Consider the following 15,455-nt stretch of genomic DNA (forward strand, 5'->3'; position numbering starts at 1 on the left):
GTAAGGAAATAAAAATAGCCCGAATTATTGCGCTATATAGGACGTTAGCAGTGTTTCATTCATAAAGCTTTCATTTTTTTTCGTGATGCTAGCCATTGCATCACAAAATAGGAGTGAAGGCCTGGTGTGGTCTGGAGCGTAAATGCTGGCATTGGTAGTTTTTATGCCAACAAGCCGAGGCGCCCGAGCTTGGTTCTGCGACGCCTGCAGTGGTTAAGTTAATCATGCTCAGGCCGTTACAGGAGCCATGAAGAGAAAACAAAAGTTTGTTTTATTCGAAAGATTAGGTGTTTCATAGTACCCCAAGCGCTTTCCCGGAAGCAAATGATGCTTTATTCACTGAGAAATAAGGCAACTTAAGCCAAAATTTTAAAACTCCCGCTAAAATTGCACATTTCGTCACGTGAACAATGGCGTCATACGAGCCGGTCCATGAAATAGATACTTAGTATGTCGACTCCATATAGCACCCACACGCGGGAGTCGACCGAGACCTAGTAACGTTGACCGAGACGGCGGCCATTTTAAAAATACTAGTAAAACCTAGTGCCCCCGCAGCCCTAGTCATGGAATCGCCTGACCCGGTGAACAAAACTCTCGCCGAGGAGCTCGGGCTTGCATTTAACAACCTCACACCACTTGAACGCTCAATGCTTCTAAGTGCACGAGCGGCAAGAGTTGTGGGATACGCGGTGGACGGGAAAGCGACCATTCCGCGATAGCCACAACAGACGAACGCCCAGCCGTCGGCACCGCTGCCTCGTCAGCCCCGTCGCGACGGACGAATACAGACTGGTACGTATGTGCCGTATTTTCAATTTCAGTAGCAGTATCGCTTATGCCAGTTGGCCGGTATCGTGTATGGAAAGCCGTTCGCTCGAGCTCTCTGCTCCGACCAGAAAGATTCGAGCGTCAATGCGCGGTGTGTACGGCAATTTTTTTCCCCAAGGTCAGAGCGCTTTTGACGAAGCCGGCGACGAGCGCCAGCATGTCCGGGTCCCTGCCGTAATCCCTTCCTGGGAAATGAAGCGAGCACACTCGTACTTCCTTTAGCTCTCTTTCTCCTCCGTTTGCAAAGTTCACAAAACGTAGCCACTTACTTCGCCGAGGTTCGTCGTTGGGCAGCACATGAAAGGAGATCTCACCGGCGGGGATGTCGCACTCCCTCGACGATTTGCCCGTACTACATGGGCATTTCAAAACACAGCCACGAAATTTCATTGTAAAATACTCGAACAAACTGAAGTTTTCAGTGGTTGTAAACTGTAAACGAGCTGGTAACGACAGCAGCAAGCCAACACGACCTCCATACCGAAACCTGTGCGACGAGTGGCACTATCTCGTTGCTGCTCTGTGTTCCTTACTCCCCTTGTTTCTATTTTTACCTTTGCTGGTTGGCGATATGACGGCCAACCTCCTGTGAAGGGATTACGATACCAAGCAAGGTCGCGGCTGTGCGTGCTGGGACGGTTCGTTGGCCCCAAAGAGCCTTGTACCCGAAAATTCGTCTGCGCGACGGTGGCGACGGCGAGATGTCGAGTTCGGCTGGCGGTAGTTTCGTACGCATTGGCATACACGCTTGCGTGTTCGTTCGGAACTTCAACCGTTTACTCCACCGTTCTTTGTCATAAAAAGAATGTGCAGTATGTTTCACGGGCATTTAGCTCGCTATGCAAACTGTAAGCCCTGCCTAACATCGCAGAGCATTCTCGAGTGACATCATAGGTTCTGTTGCGGAAAATGAGCTGGTGGGTCGCATGGTCATTTCCTTTTTTCCTAATTATGTAGCTTATTTGAGGGAAGTTTGCGTTATAAGTGGTGTCGTTATGGTTCTAACGAGGCAATCTTTCGAATGAACCAAACTTGTGTTTTCTCTTCATGGCTCCTTTTAAGGCTGTTGTTACGATGGTGCTTGTTTCAAGGCTTAGTTGAAAAAGGTAGGGCCGACCACGCTGAAATTAAGCCGTTCCACTCCATGTGAGAGCTGTCGGAAGTGCAGAGCAGGGATTCGCCATAATGGGCTGTACCGCCGTTATCCGCTCGCTGCTACCACCCCATGCATTTCAAATTTCCCGCCTTCGCAGTGCTCGCGCGCCCCCCTGTCCGAAACTGCACCAGCGGGAGTTCTGCTCTTTTTGTGTTTGTTTTTCCTCCCGCACGTGCCGGCGTTCCACTGACACTTTTTTTCGCTTATGAACTATCGTAGAAACCAACCCAACGAGCGTTCCTAAGTAAATGAACGCGGGCGCTGCCGGTTAATTGTACCTGCAGTTTTCTTTGCGCTAGACAACGAGGAGAGGTGACAACCGCCAGCGGTTCACGAGTTTCGAACGCTTATGACTGTATAAACTGCTTGGCTTTCGAAGCCTCTGGGTTACGTACGCCGCGACGACAGAACGCCGTGTGGTTCTACTTGGGCCGAGCTACGACGACAAGGCGAGCCCCTAAAGTGCTCTGCACTTAAAAACTGTTGGGACGCCTAAAGCAAACTCGCTGTGGTTTCAGAACCACAAAATGCAAAAAAAGGCGCGTTATATTGGCGCGTCTAAATTTTTATGGGAGATAAATAGGAACCGAGAAAAAGTGTTCTTAAGAATAAAAAAAATATCATTATTGTTATGCCATCATTTTCGTCACCACCATCATCCTCATCGGCTTTTGCCTTGAACCCCTTCACCACCTTCACCTTCAAATACTTCCCCTACGCCAAGAGAATCGTGTTTACATCGTCAGAACAGGTAACGGACGCATGCCCGCTACCAGTCTCCCTGTCATCTGTCGATTTTCTCAGCGTCGCGGAAGTTCACGATCATCGAGCAGTGGGTAGGCCTAGCTTGCCCGGCGCGGGTTCGGCGGGGCCGCCTTTGCTGCGAACTCTTACAACGGCGACCCCACCAACTTTGGATGCTCCGGCGCCACCCGGACAAGGCTACGATGCTGTCGGCACGACACCAACATCCGAGGCACGTCAATCGGTAAGCGAATCGGTTTCCGAGCCAATGGACACTCAATCCGTGGTTCGGGATGAAACACAAGCTGCATCGCACCTCCAAATGAACAACCCGACTACCTCAGTGAACAAGACGCAAGACTTGTCTTCTGAGACATCCGCTTCACCATCAACGTCCACAACCAATAGTGTTGGCCATAAGCGGCCCACAGGAGTCTCCGAAAAGAAATCACCCCCTCGTGATTCTCAAGGGAAGCGTTCTTCCCTGACCATGGACCACCCAGTCGATTTTACACCTGGATCAGTCTGCTGCAAGGCCACGGTTAAGGCTTTAACACCTCAAAGCCTTGCAACCATCCCGAACCGAACCTTACAAGCGAACTTCGACTCCTGCATCGGCACCAAAGGCTTTCGCGGCTACGCTGTCGCCCGAAGTCAAACACGATTGCTGTGTGGCTCCCGACATTGACTGCTGTGGATCGCCTGCAAATGCTCAAGTTCATAACGAGCACACCCGAAGATGTGGTTCCCGTGCAAGTGTACCTAGTTGAAGGATCTGACTTGCAACTCTACGTTGTGTACGGTGTCGACTGCAACGAAGATCAGGCGGTGCTCCAGCGTGAGCTTTACTGCCCTACACATCGTATTATAGCAGCGCGCTACATGGGAAAAAAGGGCTCCTGCCTCGTAACGCTGCAAGGACCTCCTACACCCCCCCGCCTGCTTGTACTACTACGGATGCATTTTGCGACCGCAAGTGTTGTGTACTGTTACAAATGCTTTAGACCTGGCCACATGCACAAGTCTTGCCCTTACTCAAGTCAGGATGGGGAAATGGCTGACAGCAAGGTGTTACGAGTGTCACAGTTTGTTTGAATTATCGGCTGCAAGCGTGAGTCACCGACAAAGGGGGCCTGCTTGAAAGGCGCACGTAGTGGAGGCTTCGCCGCACAGCCGAGGAGTATTGCGGCGGGCTGAGTCGTAACAGCTTCTCCGCCGGGGGTCCGTGATCCCGATGGATACGGGTCTTCAACCGTTGTCCGGAGGGATGCTTTCGGATAGAAGTGCTCGCCAGATGCTCGACTCCAGGCCTTGGCTGTACGACACCGTGCTGGAGCTTCACCCGGGCCGGTCACTGGACGAATAGTGGCCCGCCAAGAACGTCTCTGGCTTGGTCAGGCAAGCAACAGAACACAGGAAGACACAACCGCATCGCCGGCAAGTGCGAAGACAAATCCACACTGAAGCTCTACCAGGCTTTTAGTTGCGATAAAATGCGCTAATAACTAACTACACTAGTTATATTTTAGCCCAGCAGTACTTTAGCCAAGCACACAAACTTGAAAGGTGACATTTCGCGTGATTGGAAATGTCCCACACAAAAAGAAACATAATCGTAAAGGGCGAAACCTGCTTCAGGAAAAATAATGCAAACGAGAAAGTCAGGCGTCTACAGGCCACTTCTCGCGCTGAGAGCTGCGATTTGAGCTCTCGTCATTGCCCTGGGCTTTCCCCTTTTTAAATCGCATCTTAGGTGCGCCCGTTCTCTGAACACTACTGCGACCTGTCGAGAGGACATCGGCCTTCTTTCGAGACGTATCTCGAGCGCGCGGAGAAAACTGCCCTAATTTCCACCGCTCGAGTAAGGCGTGCGCTTTCGTTCTCGGCTGCTCCGAGGTCCGCTGAGACCCGGCGCAAAGCGTGCGAGCGGCGCTGCCACTCGGCAGGCCCGCATAGGAGCTCTTGTCGCACTTTATTGCGACACTGTCGGTAAGCGAACACTAGAGGGTGCTTTCGCTATCCTTTCCGGCTGTTAAGGCTAATCTAGGCACGGGCGGCCCGGTCTCAACAGACGGCTCACCCCTAGGCGACACCGGAATCGCTACGTGCTCGGCTGGCCGTTGCTCGACATCGAGTATCTGAGTTGGAAGTGGAACGCTAGCGACTCGCTCAGTGGCGCCGTGAAAACCGTTCAGTGTCTCGACTGCCAGCTCTGTCCCAGCGTAGCTCGGTTCTGAACTCGCGTCCGGAGAAACACCTTTCGTTTCAACGGACTCGTGTTGCCTCCTTTCGCTAACGTCACGGTTTAGGTTTTCCCGCGGAATGTCGTTAGCCTGCGAACTGCGCGCGTTCGGGTCGACAGCCGTTTTCAAGGCCTCCCGTGAACCTGAGCACTCCAAACATGACGACGCTGACGCATCTCCACTCACAGTAAAGGACTTACACACAGTGTACTCATGCTGCCCTCTGTCATGAGCCTCTGGAAATGCCCCATCCTCGCTATCTGTCTGAGTCTCGCCATTCCTCTCAGAGGTGGCGACACTATCGTTACTTGAGCCCTTTGCAGCGAGCTCAGCCAGGCCTCTCAAGCTTGGACGTTCCCTGTCTTCCCTATAGGCGGCGTAAAAATCGACGCCCCACGTGACCAACCTACGCGCTGTTTTCGACCATCAAGCCCACCAGACGGCGCAGGCAAAATGTTACTTTTGGTATAGAATACAAAACATTCATTCCGTGACTCAAAGAGCCCACAAAGTTCGCTTACAATGTGTTATTTAAAAATACTATAAACAAGTTCCGCATAAAACATCCGTTGAGCAAAAATGTACGCAACTTTTTACGAACAGCCGACTGGTGCACCACCTCGTTTCTGAATTCGCAACCACAAAGCCGCCAATTCAAATTGAAACCGCTGCAACGGCCGACCGTTTCAATGTGCGCGGAGCACCGGTTTCGTGACTGTTATTGCTGTTATGTGTTTTTGCGTCCATCAGTTGTTGAGAGGACTGGCAAAACACGGGAATTGAGTGCTTGTGGAATGACAAATGTGGGAAATTCCGCATCGGAAGGCAGCTGTCGAGGCCAGAATATTCGATTCTTCCAACAGAAGGTGAGTGTTACGCACTCCGCTAGAAAGACGGTGCAAAGGAAACCGTTGTCGCCGTCAATACTTCATTTGTGCCCTTCGTTCGAAATCTTAGCGCAAGTGAACGAGTTGTTATGGCAAAAAAAAAAATGTTGTCACGTAAGCGACGTACAATTGCAGCGATCGAAATGAAATGATGTCCTGGCCTCTGTAAACTTGCGGATGTCAATAAACGATTTGTTCTCACTTGCTGCTCACTGTGGTCTGTGCCAGTCGAGGCCATCTGGTCACGTGGCGTATCACTTCACTAGCCCGGCGCAAGTAAACACGCGACCAGCGTGCCAGCAGGAGCGGCCGGACTCGACGCCCCTTTCGCGCGCGGGAGGAGGAGACTCAGGAGAGTCGAGTCCGGCCGTGGAGCAGCGAGCCGGCGGCCGCCGTGCGAGGGCAGCCATGTTATTAAGGAGCTCAAGCGGCCTGTGCAAAAAGCATCCGCCATGTTTACAAAGCCGTGTTTACAGCGCCATCAAGCGGGCGTACTGGGTAGTTCATGACGCCGCCACTACGCTTTTTCTGGCACTACAGGCAAAGCTAGACCTTTGCTTCTCTAAAATCCTCCCTGTTCTGTGGCTCAGCTGATTCTTTCCTCGGCAGTTTCTCGAAATTGTACCCCTTGTCGCGTAACAGCTGATCCGACCTGTTCGAGAATAGGTACCTGTATTCCGGAAGAAGTTGTGGGGATACTGCCGCCTGCGTGACAAGTTCACCAAAAGGACCTCCGATGCTGACCTTAGCAATCGGCAGGCGCACGTTTCGTGCGGCTACGGCCTGCTTCCCCCAAACACTCTGTCCCGTCAGCTGATCCGGTTCAACGTATGAAGGGTGGATCATGTCTACCGCCGCCGCGGAGTCGCGAAGAACTCGGCATGGTTTACCATTGACCACTAGCTCACGTACGTACGGCTCCAGAAACTGCCTGCTGTCCTCACTCCGATCTAGCACGTGAAAGACGAGTTTTCCCTTCTTGCAACTCGCAGCGAAATGCCCCGTATCGCCGCAGTTGTAACACGCAGCCTGTCTGCGCGCTTCAAAAGATTTCTTTCTGCGCTGCTCCTCAGCGTCTGCGCTCTTTTCCTTTTCGCGGCCAGTTTCACTATCCACAAAAACGACTTTGGAAGCTCCACCGTCTTCCTGGGGAGCTCTGCCTTTCGGCCCTGACTTATCAGGCCTCGGCCTGAACTCTTTTTGGCCGTCTTTCGGCCCCTGCGCACCTCGTCGTGCGACGAACTCGTCGGCTTGCTGAGCTGCATGATCCACAGTATTTACCCCTGGCCTGTCTTGCACCCAAAGTCTCAGGTTTTCTGGTAGACGGCGGTAAAACTGCTCGAGACTGAAGCACTCAACTACCTTGTCGTGCTCTCCGAAAGCCTTTGCTTCTTTGAGCCACTCTTCCACGTTAGCCCTCAGCTTATAGGCGAACTCCGAGTACGACTCGCCCTTAGCTTTCTCGGCTTCACGGAACTTCTGGCGAAACTTCTGACAGCTTGTACTTACGCAGAAGGCTCGACTTGACTTTCTCGTAGTCCTCTGCCTCCTCCTTTGGCAAGCGTGCTATCACGTCGGATGCCTCACCTGGCAAAAGCGTAAGCAGCTTTTGCGGCCATGAGTCTCGGCTAAACGGGGCTCTCTCGCACGTACGCTCGAAGTTGACAAAAAAAGACCGATGTCTTCTCGTACCCTGTAGGGTCGCATTAGGTCACTCATTCGTAACGTAGGTCGCTCAGTCGCCGCAGACTGCACACTTGGCGCGCTGCTGTCACTCTCACGCCTAGATCCTGATGCCTCGATCTCGAGACGCTTCATCTCCAGCTCATGCTGTCGCTCCCGTTCTCGGTTTATTTCCTCGCGTTCCTGTTCTTGTTTCTTCTCCTCGCACCCGCCGCCGTGGCTCAGTGGCTAAGGCGTTGCGCTGCTGAGCACGAGGTCGCGGGTTCGATTCCCGGCCGTGGCGGCCGCTTTTCTGATGGAGGCGAAAAGCAAAAATGCCCGTGTGTACGAGATTTCGACGCACGTTAAAGATCCCCAGGTGCTCAAAATTAATCCGGAGCCCTCCACTACGGCGCGCCTCATCGCCTGCGTTGCGTCGGCGCGTTAAAGCCAACAATCAATCAATCTTCTCCTCGCGTTCCTGTTTCTGCCTCTGGAGCTCCTGTTCTTGTTTTCTTGCCTCGCGTTCCTGTTTCCGCCTCTCGAGCTCCTGTTCTCGCTTTCTTTCCTCGCGTTCCTCACGCTGGCGCTCAGCTTCTCCTGACGTTTAGCGGTCTCCCTGCCATGAATCATCTCAATGCACTCAGATAGCTCGTCGTCGTCAGCCCCAACAGCGAGTATAGCCTGTATCAGCTCTGGCTTTCTCAGCGCTTCCGAAACGTCCAAGCGCAACTCTTTCGCAAGCTCCAACAACTGCGGTTTTTTCCACGCCTTCAAATTCATGGCCGGTCTAGAGTACTGCTTTCCCACTGCTCCAAAAATGTTTTGCGCGATTAACCCACGCGACAAAAACACACGCCCTACCAGCTATCCTCAGAAGCCTGGTAAAACTCAGTGAAGAAAAGTCCCGCACTCACCCTTGACCACCATGAATTCTGCGAAGTCCGAAGCCGCCTTGACGTCCGTGGTGTCGGATCTCGATCGCACCGCTGGCTCCAGGTGTTACAAAGTTGCCATCCGACCACTGCCAACCAGTTGTTGCGTACATTGTCATCCCACCGAATTCCACCAGTTGTTGGGTACGGGAAGGCAGACCCGAGCCGAGCTCCATCGCCTCCGACATACGTTTGGAAGCGTGGTTTGAAGCGAGCAGCCAGTCAATGTTGCAGCCGTGAGGAAGTCCAGAAGCCGTAGGCGAAACATAACTTGTTTACTTCATAGCGAAAGATGAGCCGAAGCCAAAGAACAATGCCCCGACGGGCGAGGTTACAGTGCAGGACTCGAGCTGAGTGACAACATTGATTCACTGCTCAAACAGGAATGAACTACAGCGCTTGGCGGGTCTTATTTATACCCAAAGCGCCGACGGTCGAAACAAGGGTTCCCTCTAGATTGTGTACACGTCACGAACGGCACAGACACACAACACTCTTTCCAGAGTTCCTAAGCAGTTGGTAGTAGCGGCGCACGCTGAGTCCGAGAGAGGGGAGAGAGGAGGTCTCCGCAACAGCTTCTGCGTCCTTGGGACTAGTCTCCGCGTGTTGCGTCGGCCGCCATCGAAGTTTGATCGCCTGATCCAGGCCTGTCACAGCTTGTTTGAATTGTCGGCTGCAAGCGTGAGTCACCGACAAAGGGGGCCTGCTTGAAAGGCGCACGTAGTGGAGGCTTCGCCGCACAGCCGAGGAGTATTGCGGCAGGCTGAGTCGTAACAGTGGCAACAAACCAAATGACCTTCGTCGTCCAGATTCCAGCATTTCCGTGTCTGCCCTCAAACAACGCATCGCCGACACGGATAGCCACCTTCCACCCGGCTCTACCATATACCGACGCCAATATACAAGAAACTGTGATTGCCACTGCCATTCATTGCACTAGCCATCCAGCCCTCAGCAAGACGTCCAGATTTAAGGTCCCGGAACCTCCGTCATCGTTCTGTGCAGAACTTGTAGCCATTAGAGAGGCTCTGATTGCTGTAACAGGAATCACTTTGCAGCCCGGGGCGCGCATCGTAGTTCGCACCGATGCTCTACAAGCAGTCCGCCTATTACTGTTAGTCGTAGCCCTGTGCTGGCTCAGAGTATTCACCAACTTGCGGCAGGAATCGCTCACAAGATTCTGATTGAATGGGTTCAACGGGACCTACTCACAGACCACTGCAAGGCAGACGTAGCAGCCCGACTGGCAGCATCCGTTCCATCTCCGACTTCCCCGTTAGAGCTGGAGGATGCCACTCTCCTGGTGACGAGAAAAGAACACCTCCGGTGCCGCACACGTGTTATCATTACACTGTGTGCTGCCACCCTCCTAGGAGGAGGTTGCGCTCAGGAGGATTCGGGTGGGGGCCTCAATACCGAGGTTCCTTTACAAACCCTGGTTGCCCAGTTTGCCACCGCAGCGACGCGATCGCCGACCTTCACCACTTGCTGTGGTCACTGCGGCACCTTGCGGCGACGGGACTCCGCGTAGACGACGCCTCCGCATATGCCGCATGGATATTGGCGGTGAGCGCGAACACAGGCGGCGCTGCGAAGCGCGCCTCCGTGACGTCAGCTTAGGGATTCTCGCATTTGTCGTCTGCTTCACTCAGGATCGCTCTCCCTGCTGTTCCTTTGCGCTCGGTCAACGTCTGATGCTTGTCCGCACCAGAATTGGCGTGTGGGTAGCTTTTTATCATAATAATAGGCTTAAAATCGCACACACTAGCTTATGGTGTCAATTAAGGTATAGTTTTGGATACCGCTACGGGAGAAACATTGCCGGCGCCACCCCATTCCTTGCGAAGCCGGTCCTATGCGGAGCGCGAAGAGTCGGAGCTAGGCGTCAGCTTCTCATGTAAGCATTCGAACAAAAGGAACAGTCAGCTGCTAATAACCCCGACAATCGCGATAATAGAAGACCAAAACAAATTCTAGGCCTTCAGGGCTGTCGGCTTTGGCAGAAGGCATCACGATTCCCGGTAATCATATGTAAGGTAAAACAGTTTTTGCAACCTTGCCGAACGCTCGAACGCGTTTTGTCACATCACTTTACGTTGTCAAGTCATGAAAGTTTGCCGACATGCTCTATAGACTGCAAAAACTGTAGGTTGAGTTCCAAATAACCCAGTGTGTATATACGCGCGTGCTGATTCTATACCAGGTATCTAACCAGTATGGAGGTTTATTGAGCAAAACGAGTCACGTCTTCGTTAAATTTATAGTAACACATATATGTTTGTTAAGACCTGGAGGGATATTTCGGAACATTTTGCACAGCCATATCTTCCAGACATTCGGATATGCGTTATAGGAAAACTGCACTCAAGAGGAGGAGGAGGAGTAAGGGGAGGAGGGGAAAACTTTGTTTAACAATTAAATCGATCTGGTTAGTGGGCCGGGTCCTCAGTCCAGGACAAGAGAGTAAAAGTAATTTTCTTAAAATCATAGAACGCCATCCCGAGTAGAATAGGATTTGTTCTTCGCGCCTGGAAGGGTTCAATAGCAATAAAGAGCCCCTTGGAATTCTGCTTTGGTTTCGAGTCTTGTAATATATGCAGGCATACTATTTATTACGTTAGTTAGCGAGTATATCATGCCTTCAACACCGTAATCATGTCATCATTGTTCGAGTTGAGAGTCAGTTCGTTATGATAACGATATAATTACGATAGAAATTCGGAGCACAAAAGCCGCCTTCGAGTACTGTGGACCACGTTGTTTAGGGCGCGATCGCGGTGGCGTAGCACAAACCTTCTCATTGTATTTGCATGTGAATAAACAAAGCACGCGGCGGATATGCACCTTCTTGCACGCAGCCGTAATGAAAGCCAATTTGTGAAGAAGGGAATGTATGCCATACAAAATGAAGGAAATATCCACACGACCTTTGTGAGGCTCCCAAACAACCCGAAACCTCCTAATAAGAAGTTGGTGACGGCGCGGAAAAATCAATGCGTTGGGCAGAAAAAAAAAGCGAGAAACATTAATCCGATACAAGACAACAACGAAGAAACAGGAGAAAGCCGCTTTATTTCCTGCTGTGCGATGAGCGTGTAGAGGCCGCTGCTTGGTACGTAGTATTAGACTGTTGAGTCTTCATAGGTGCATCTCAAAAATGCTGCAGGGAAGCCTACGCATTTTGAATACTTATCAAGAAGCTCTGATCGCTGATCCTCACGAATAAGCAAGAAAGGACGAGTTACACACGATCTTCTGACCGATACTCTGAAGAAAGTTGTTCTCTATCTCTTCGTGTGTTGCAAACTTGTGGGGGATACAGCTTCAAATTATTCAGATGCGTCAGAATCTGGCAAAATAACTGAGTCGCTAGAAATACGCTTTTTAACGCACTACAGCTACGAAGCGGGCGATTTCTAGCCCAGGCACTGTTGCCCTTCACAAGCGGAGTGTAGCAGACGACAGCGGCGCGAATCCCTAAGCCGACGTCAGAGCCAGGGGGCGCCACTCAAAGATCTCACCGCCAATATGGGCGCCATCATCGTTCACTCCTTGACTTCATCTGTGAAGCGAACATTTTCATCTAATCACCATCAACTCATACCCCCATATATATGCCCTGTGGCAAAATAAACGTTCATAAAAATACTTCCGAAGAGTATGTTCTAAAGCAATAAAGCATTGCATTATGCATACTACCACCAGAAGGTTTATTGGCTTCGCGACAGCTTCGCTGGATATATCCGCTTTTGCAGGGTTGGGATGGCACCTAATTTTTAATTCATCCAGCTTTCTGCTGGTAAGCGTGACGACTATAGTTTATTTTCCATGGCGGCACTCTCTTTGAACCGCAATGAAGTCAAACAGTGCAAGGACCTAGTCACATTTTAGTGCATCCAGCCAGCAGCAACTTTAAGCGAGCACCAAGCCAACGTTTCCGCGCTGCTTTCCCCTACCGTGTGGTTGCTGCCTCTTTTCTCGCTGCTGCGTTCGTCTCTTCTAAGTGCGCTGACCGTTTAACTTTGAATATGCTGTATTCCTCCCAGCTCAAGTATCTAGCTCAACAGCAGAAGCCACTTGCGTCCTCCCGGATCTCATCATCTGTGGATTTTTGCAAGTACGTAGTTCTGATTCTCACCGCTTGTGGCTATTGCGGCGCGCCACGTGCATCGGACGCGGCACGCGCATGTGGAACATGGCATCTTCGTAGAGAAAACTGCCGCACCGGCAACGTAGCAAAGAATACAGCGATGGCGTATCGGCGCATGAAGTCTGCAACAGAATAACCAGCCACCGTTAAAAGGTGAACAGAGTAGGGCCTCCTTTGTGGGACGTGCAGCCGGAGGTGGTGCTGCCATGGCGGGTACCCCGAGCCCTCATCCCTTGGACGCAAGGTACAGCAGCGTCAAGGAGCTCTGGGGCAAGCTCGATGACGTGTGTCGCGACGTCGAGTCGATCAAGAAGAAGTTCGCTGAAGTCGAGGTCATCCGACATACGGTGAGCACTACCCATGATACAGTCAAGAGCGGAATGAACAAGATGAAGGAAGAGTCTGCAGCGGTCAACAAACGCATCATGGCGAAGATGGAGAAGATACACGATTACCTGACGGGCGAAATCGCCGCCGCCAGGGAGCGGCCCCGTTCGAGCAAGTTCGAGTGGCAGGTGAAGAACTTCTCTAAGTTCAAGGGCGAGATGCGCAGGGCAAAGCTAGTCATTCTTCAGCGACAACTTCTACGTGGGCATCCATGGCTACAAGACGTACCTCGGCGTTCATTTCAACGAGAAGAACGAAAAGGGCAAGGACAGCCTCAGCGTCTACGCGTACATCACCAAGGGCCCTTACATGGCCCGTACGACCGGACGCTGCAGTGGCCCTACATGAGATGTAGCACGTTTGTCGTTGTCGACCAGAAGACCAACATGCACCACAAGATGGCTGAGATCGGGCCCGAGGAGCTCGGTAGCAAGCATGAGCATTGCTTCCAGAGGCCCACGGACGGCCACAACGAGGGAATTGGATTCACGGCCCTGATGCCTCTCGAAGAGCTCGAAGATCTGCAGAAGGGCTACCTAATAAACGACTCTTTCCTGCTCCATTTCATCACCTACGACATATGAGGCAGCTCTCCGCTGGGATGCAGGCGTGCGGCGGCGCATCAGTTAATAATAATAATAATAATAATAATAATAATAATAATAATAATAATAATAATAATAATCTTTATTGCACAGGAGGTGGGTGGAGAGGGGTAAAGAAGTAAGAGAAAGAGACCGTCCTGGTTGGCGTGCTAGGCGTGGCAGAAAGGTGAAAACCCGTACGCAGAGCGCCTGCCAGCCATCCAACCAGGAGGGGGGGGGGGGGGGAGGACAAACACAAAAAGCTAGGCGATCGCGTTTCACGTGCCTTCCAACAGCAGTGCGTTTGTGTGCTCTTCGTCGGCCCATGTGGCAACGTTTTGTGTTACTTTGGATTACTGCTATGGATACCTGACATGACCCTGGAAGGACAGAAGGTGAGCGCCCGCCCTCCCACTTGAAAGAGATGAAATGGCTAGGATGAGGTAAATGCGCCGAATGTCTGGCGCTTTACGTTTGCATTTATTTATCTCGATCGTAGATGTGGCGACGACGTTTCTCGCTTCCGACGGCGCGTTTCGACGAGCGGCGTGCGGCACCACCGCTCACCACCCGTTTCAATTTGGCGCCGCGGCGTCCTGGAAGCAGACGACGCGCCTCCGTTGCTATAGCGACGGGGCGCATGCGCAGAGAGCAGTGGAAGTGCGATCAAGTGCGAAACATCCCCCTCGCGAGGGGCACGATCAAATGCAGAACATTTCCGGGGGCGCACGACGTTAAGTAGTTTGCGTTACGTTAATGTTGTTGCACTTGTGGCAACTGCTGACGAGAGAGCGCTCGTCAGCAGTAATTTTAATGAGTCAACGATATAAGGCGCGTTCCTAGCGTCCCATTCTGTGTCGGCTTTGTGGCGCTGTGGGTAGAGCACCATGTACATTGTGTTCCGACCGCAGGGTCGAGGGATCGAAACCTGGCGCCGGATAGTATTTTCTTTTATATAGTGTAGGGGGAGGGGTGCGGACTACGACTACGGACGTCAACGCGGGTGACATCGTGAGTTACTGAAATGCTCTGCATTTAAAAGAAAAAAGAAAAAGGCGGTTAGCAATAGGCATCACAGACATCTTGCAATGGTTCTGCATAGCGCCCTAGACGCCTCACGGTCCGTGGGGAGGGGTGATCGAGCCCATAGAAGAGCAGAGAGAAAGTCCCGCACTGCTGCTGGGATGAGAGAGTTCTGATGGTGGACAGTCCTCGCATGAATGACTTCAGGTTGGCCGGTTCGCTTATTAACACGAATAGCAGAGGAGATGTAGGCGACTCCTAGGGAGCTGTCCAAGCAGCGGCAGAGAAAGCCGACACGCGCCACAGAACGCCGGTACTGGAGCATTTGCCATCCAAGGTGGTGCAGCCGAGCCTCATATCGCGGAAGGGTGTCGTGGCTGCAGCCTAGACGAGTGAACAACGTGTTTGGGTGGCCCGGCGCTGAACGCCCTCTAGCCTGTTGGTCAGGTGAAGCTGATAGGGGTTCCACACGGAGGAGCTATATTCAAGCCTTGGCAACATGAGGGCAGTGTAGAATGCGCAGAAGGCCTCAGGACCACAAAGTTTTGATGTCCGTAGCACGAAGCCCTGGTGCGACGTGCCTTGGCCACTATGTTGGAGATGTGAAGTGAGAAGTCAAGTGATGGGGTGAACTGGACTCCAAGGATTGAAGCAGACGGAATAGCGAGAAGGACAGAGTCACCCAGTGTATATATAGGCGAGGCAGCCCGCTTACTATTGTGAAAACGGAGCAGCACACTCTTAGTGGTGCTGATGGAGAGAAGATGGAGTGTTGCCCAGTGAGAAACACGGGTGAGGTGGTCTTGCAAGAGGGCACAGGTGTGAACGGATGATGGGACACGGGCTAAAATAG

At 52.1% G+C, this 15,455-nt stretch overlaps 1 pseudogene; it reads left to right on the plus strand.

Moving 5' to 3' along the window:
- Positions 1–3,439: 3,439 nt before the first annotated feature.
- LOC144153428 (TNF receptor-associated factor 3-like) lies at positions 3,440–13,579 on the plus strand (annotated as a pseudogene).
- The last annotated feature ends 1,876 nt before the right edge of the window (positions 13,580–15,455 follow it).

This window comes from Haemaphysalis longicornis, unplaced genomic scaffold (assembly GCF_048455015.1).
Source record: "Haemaphysalis longicornis isolate Haplotype H1 unplaced genomic scaffold, Haemaphysalis longicornis Haplotype H1 scaffold_1, whole genome shotgun sequence".
Taxonomy (NCBI): Eukaryota; Metazoa; Arthropoda; class Arachnida; order Ixodida; family Ixodidae; genus Haemaphysalis; species Haemaphysalis longicornis.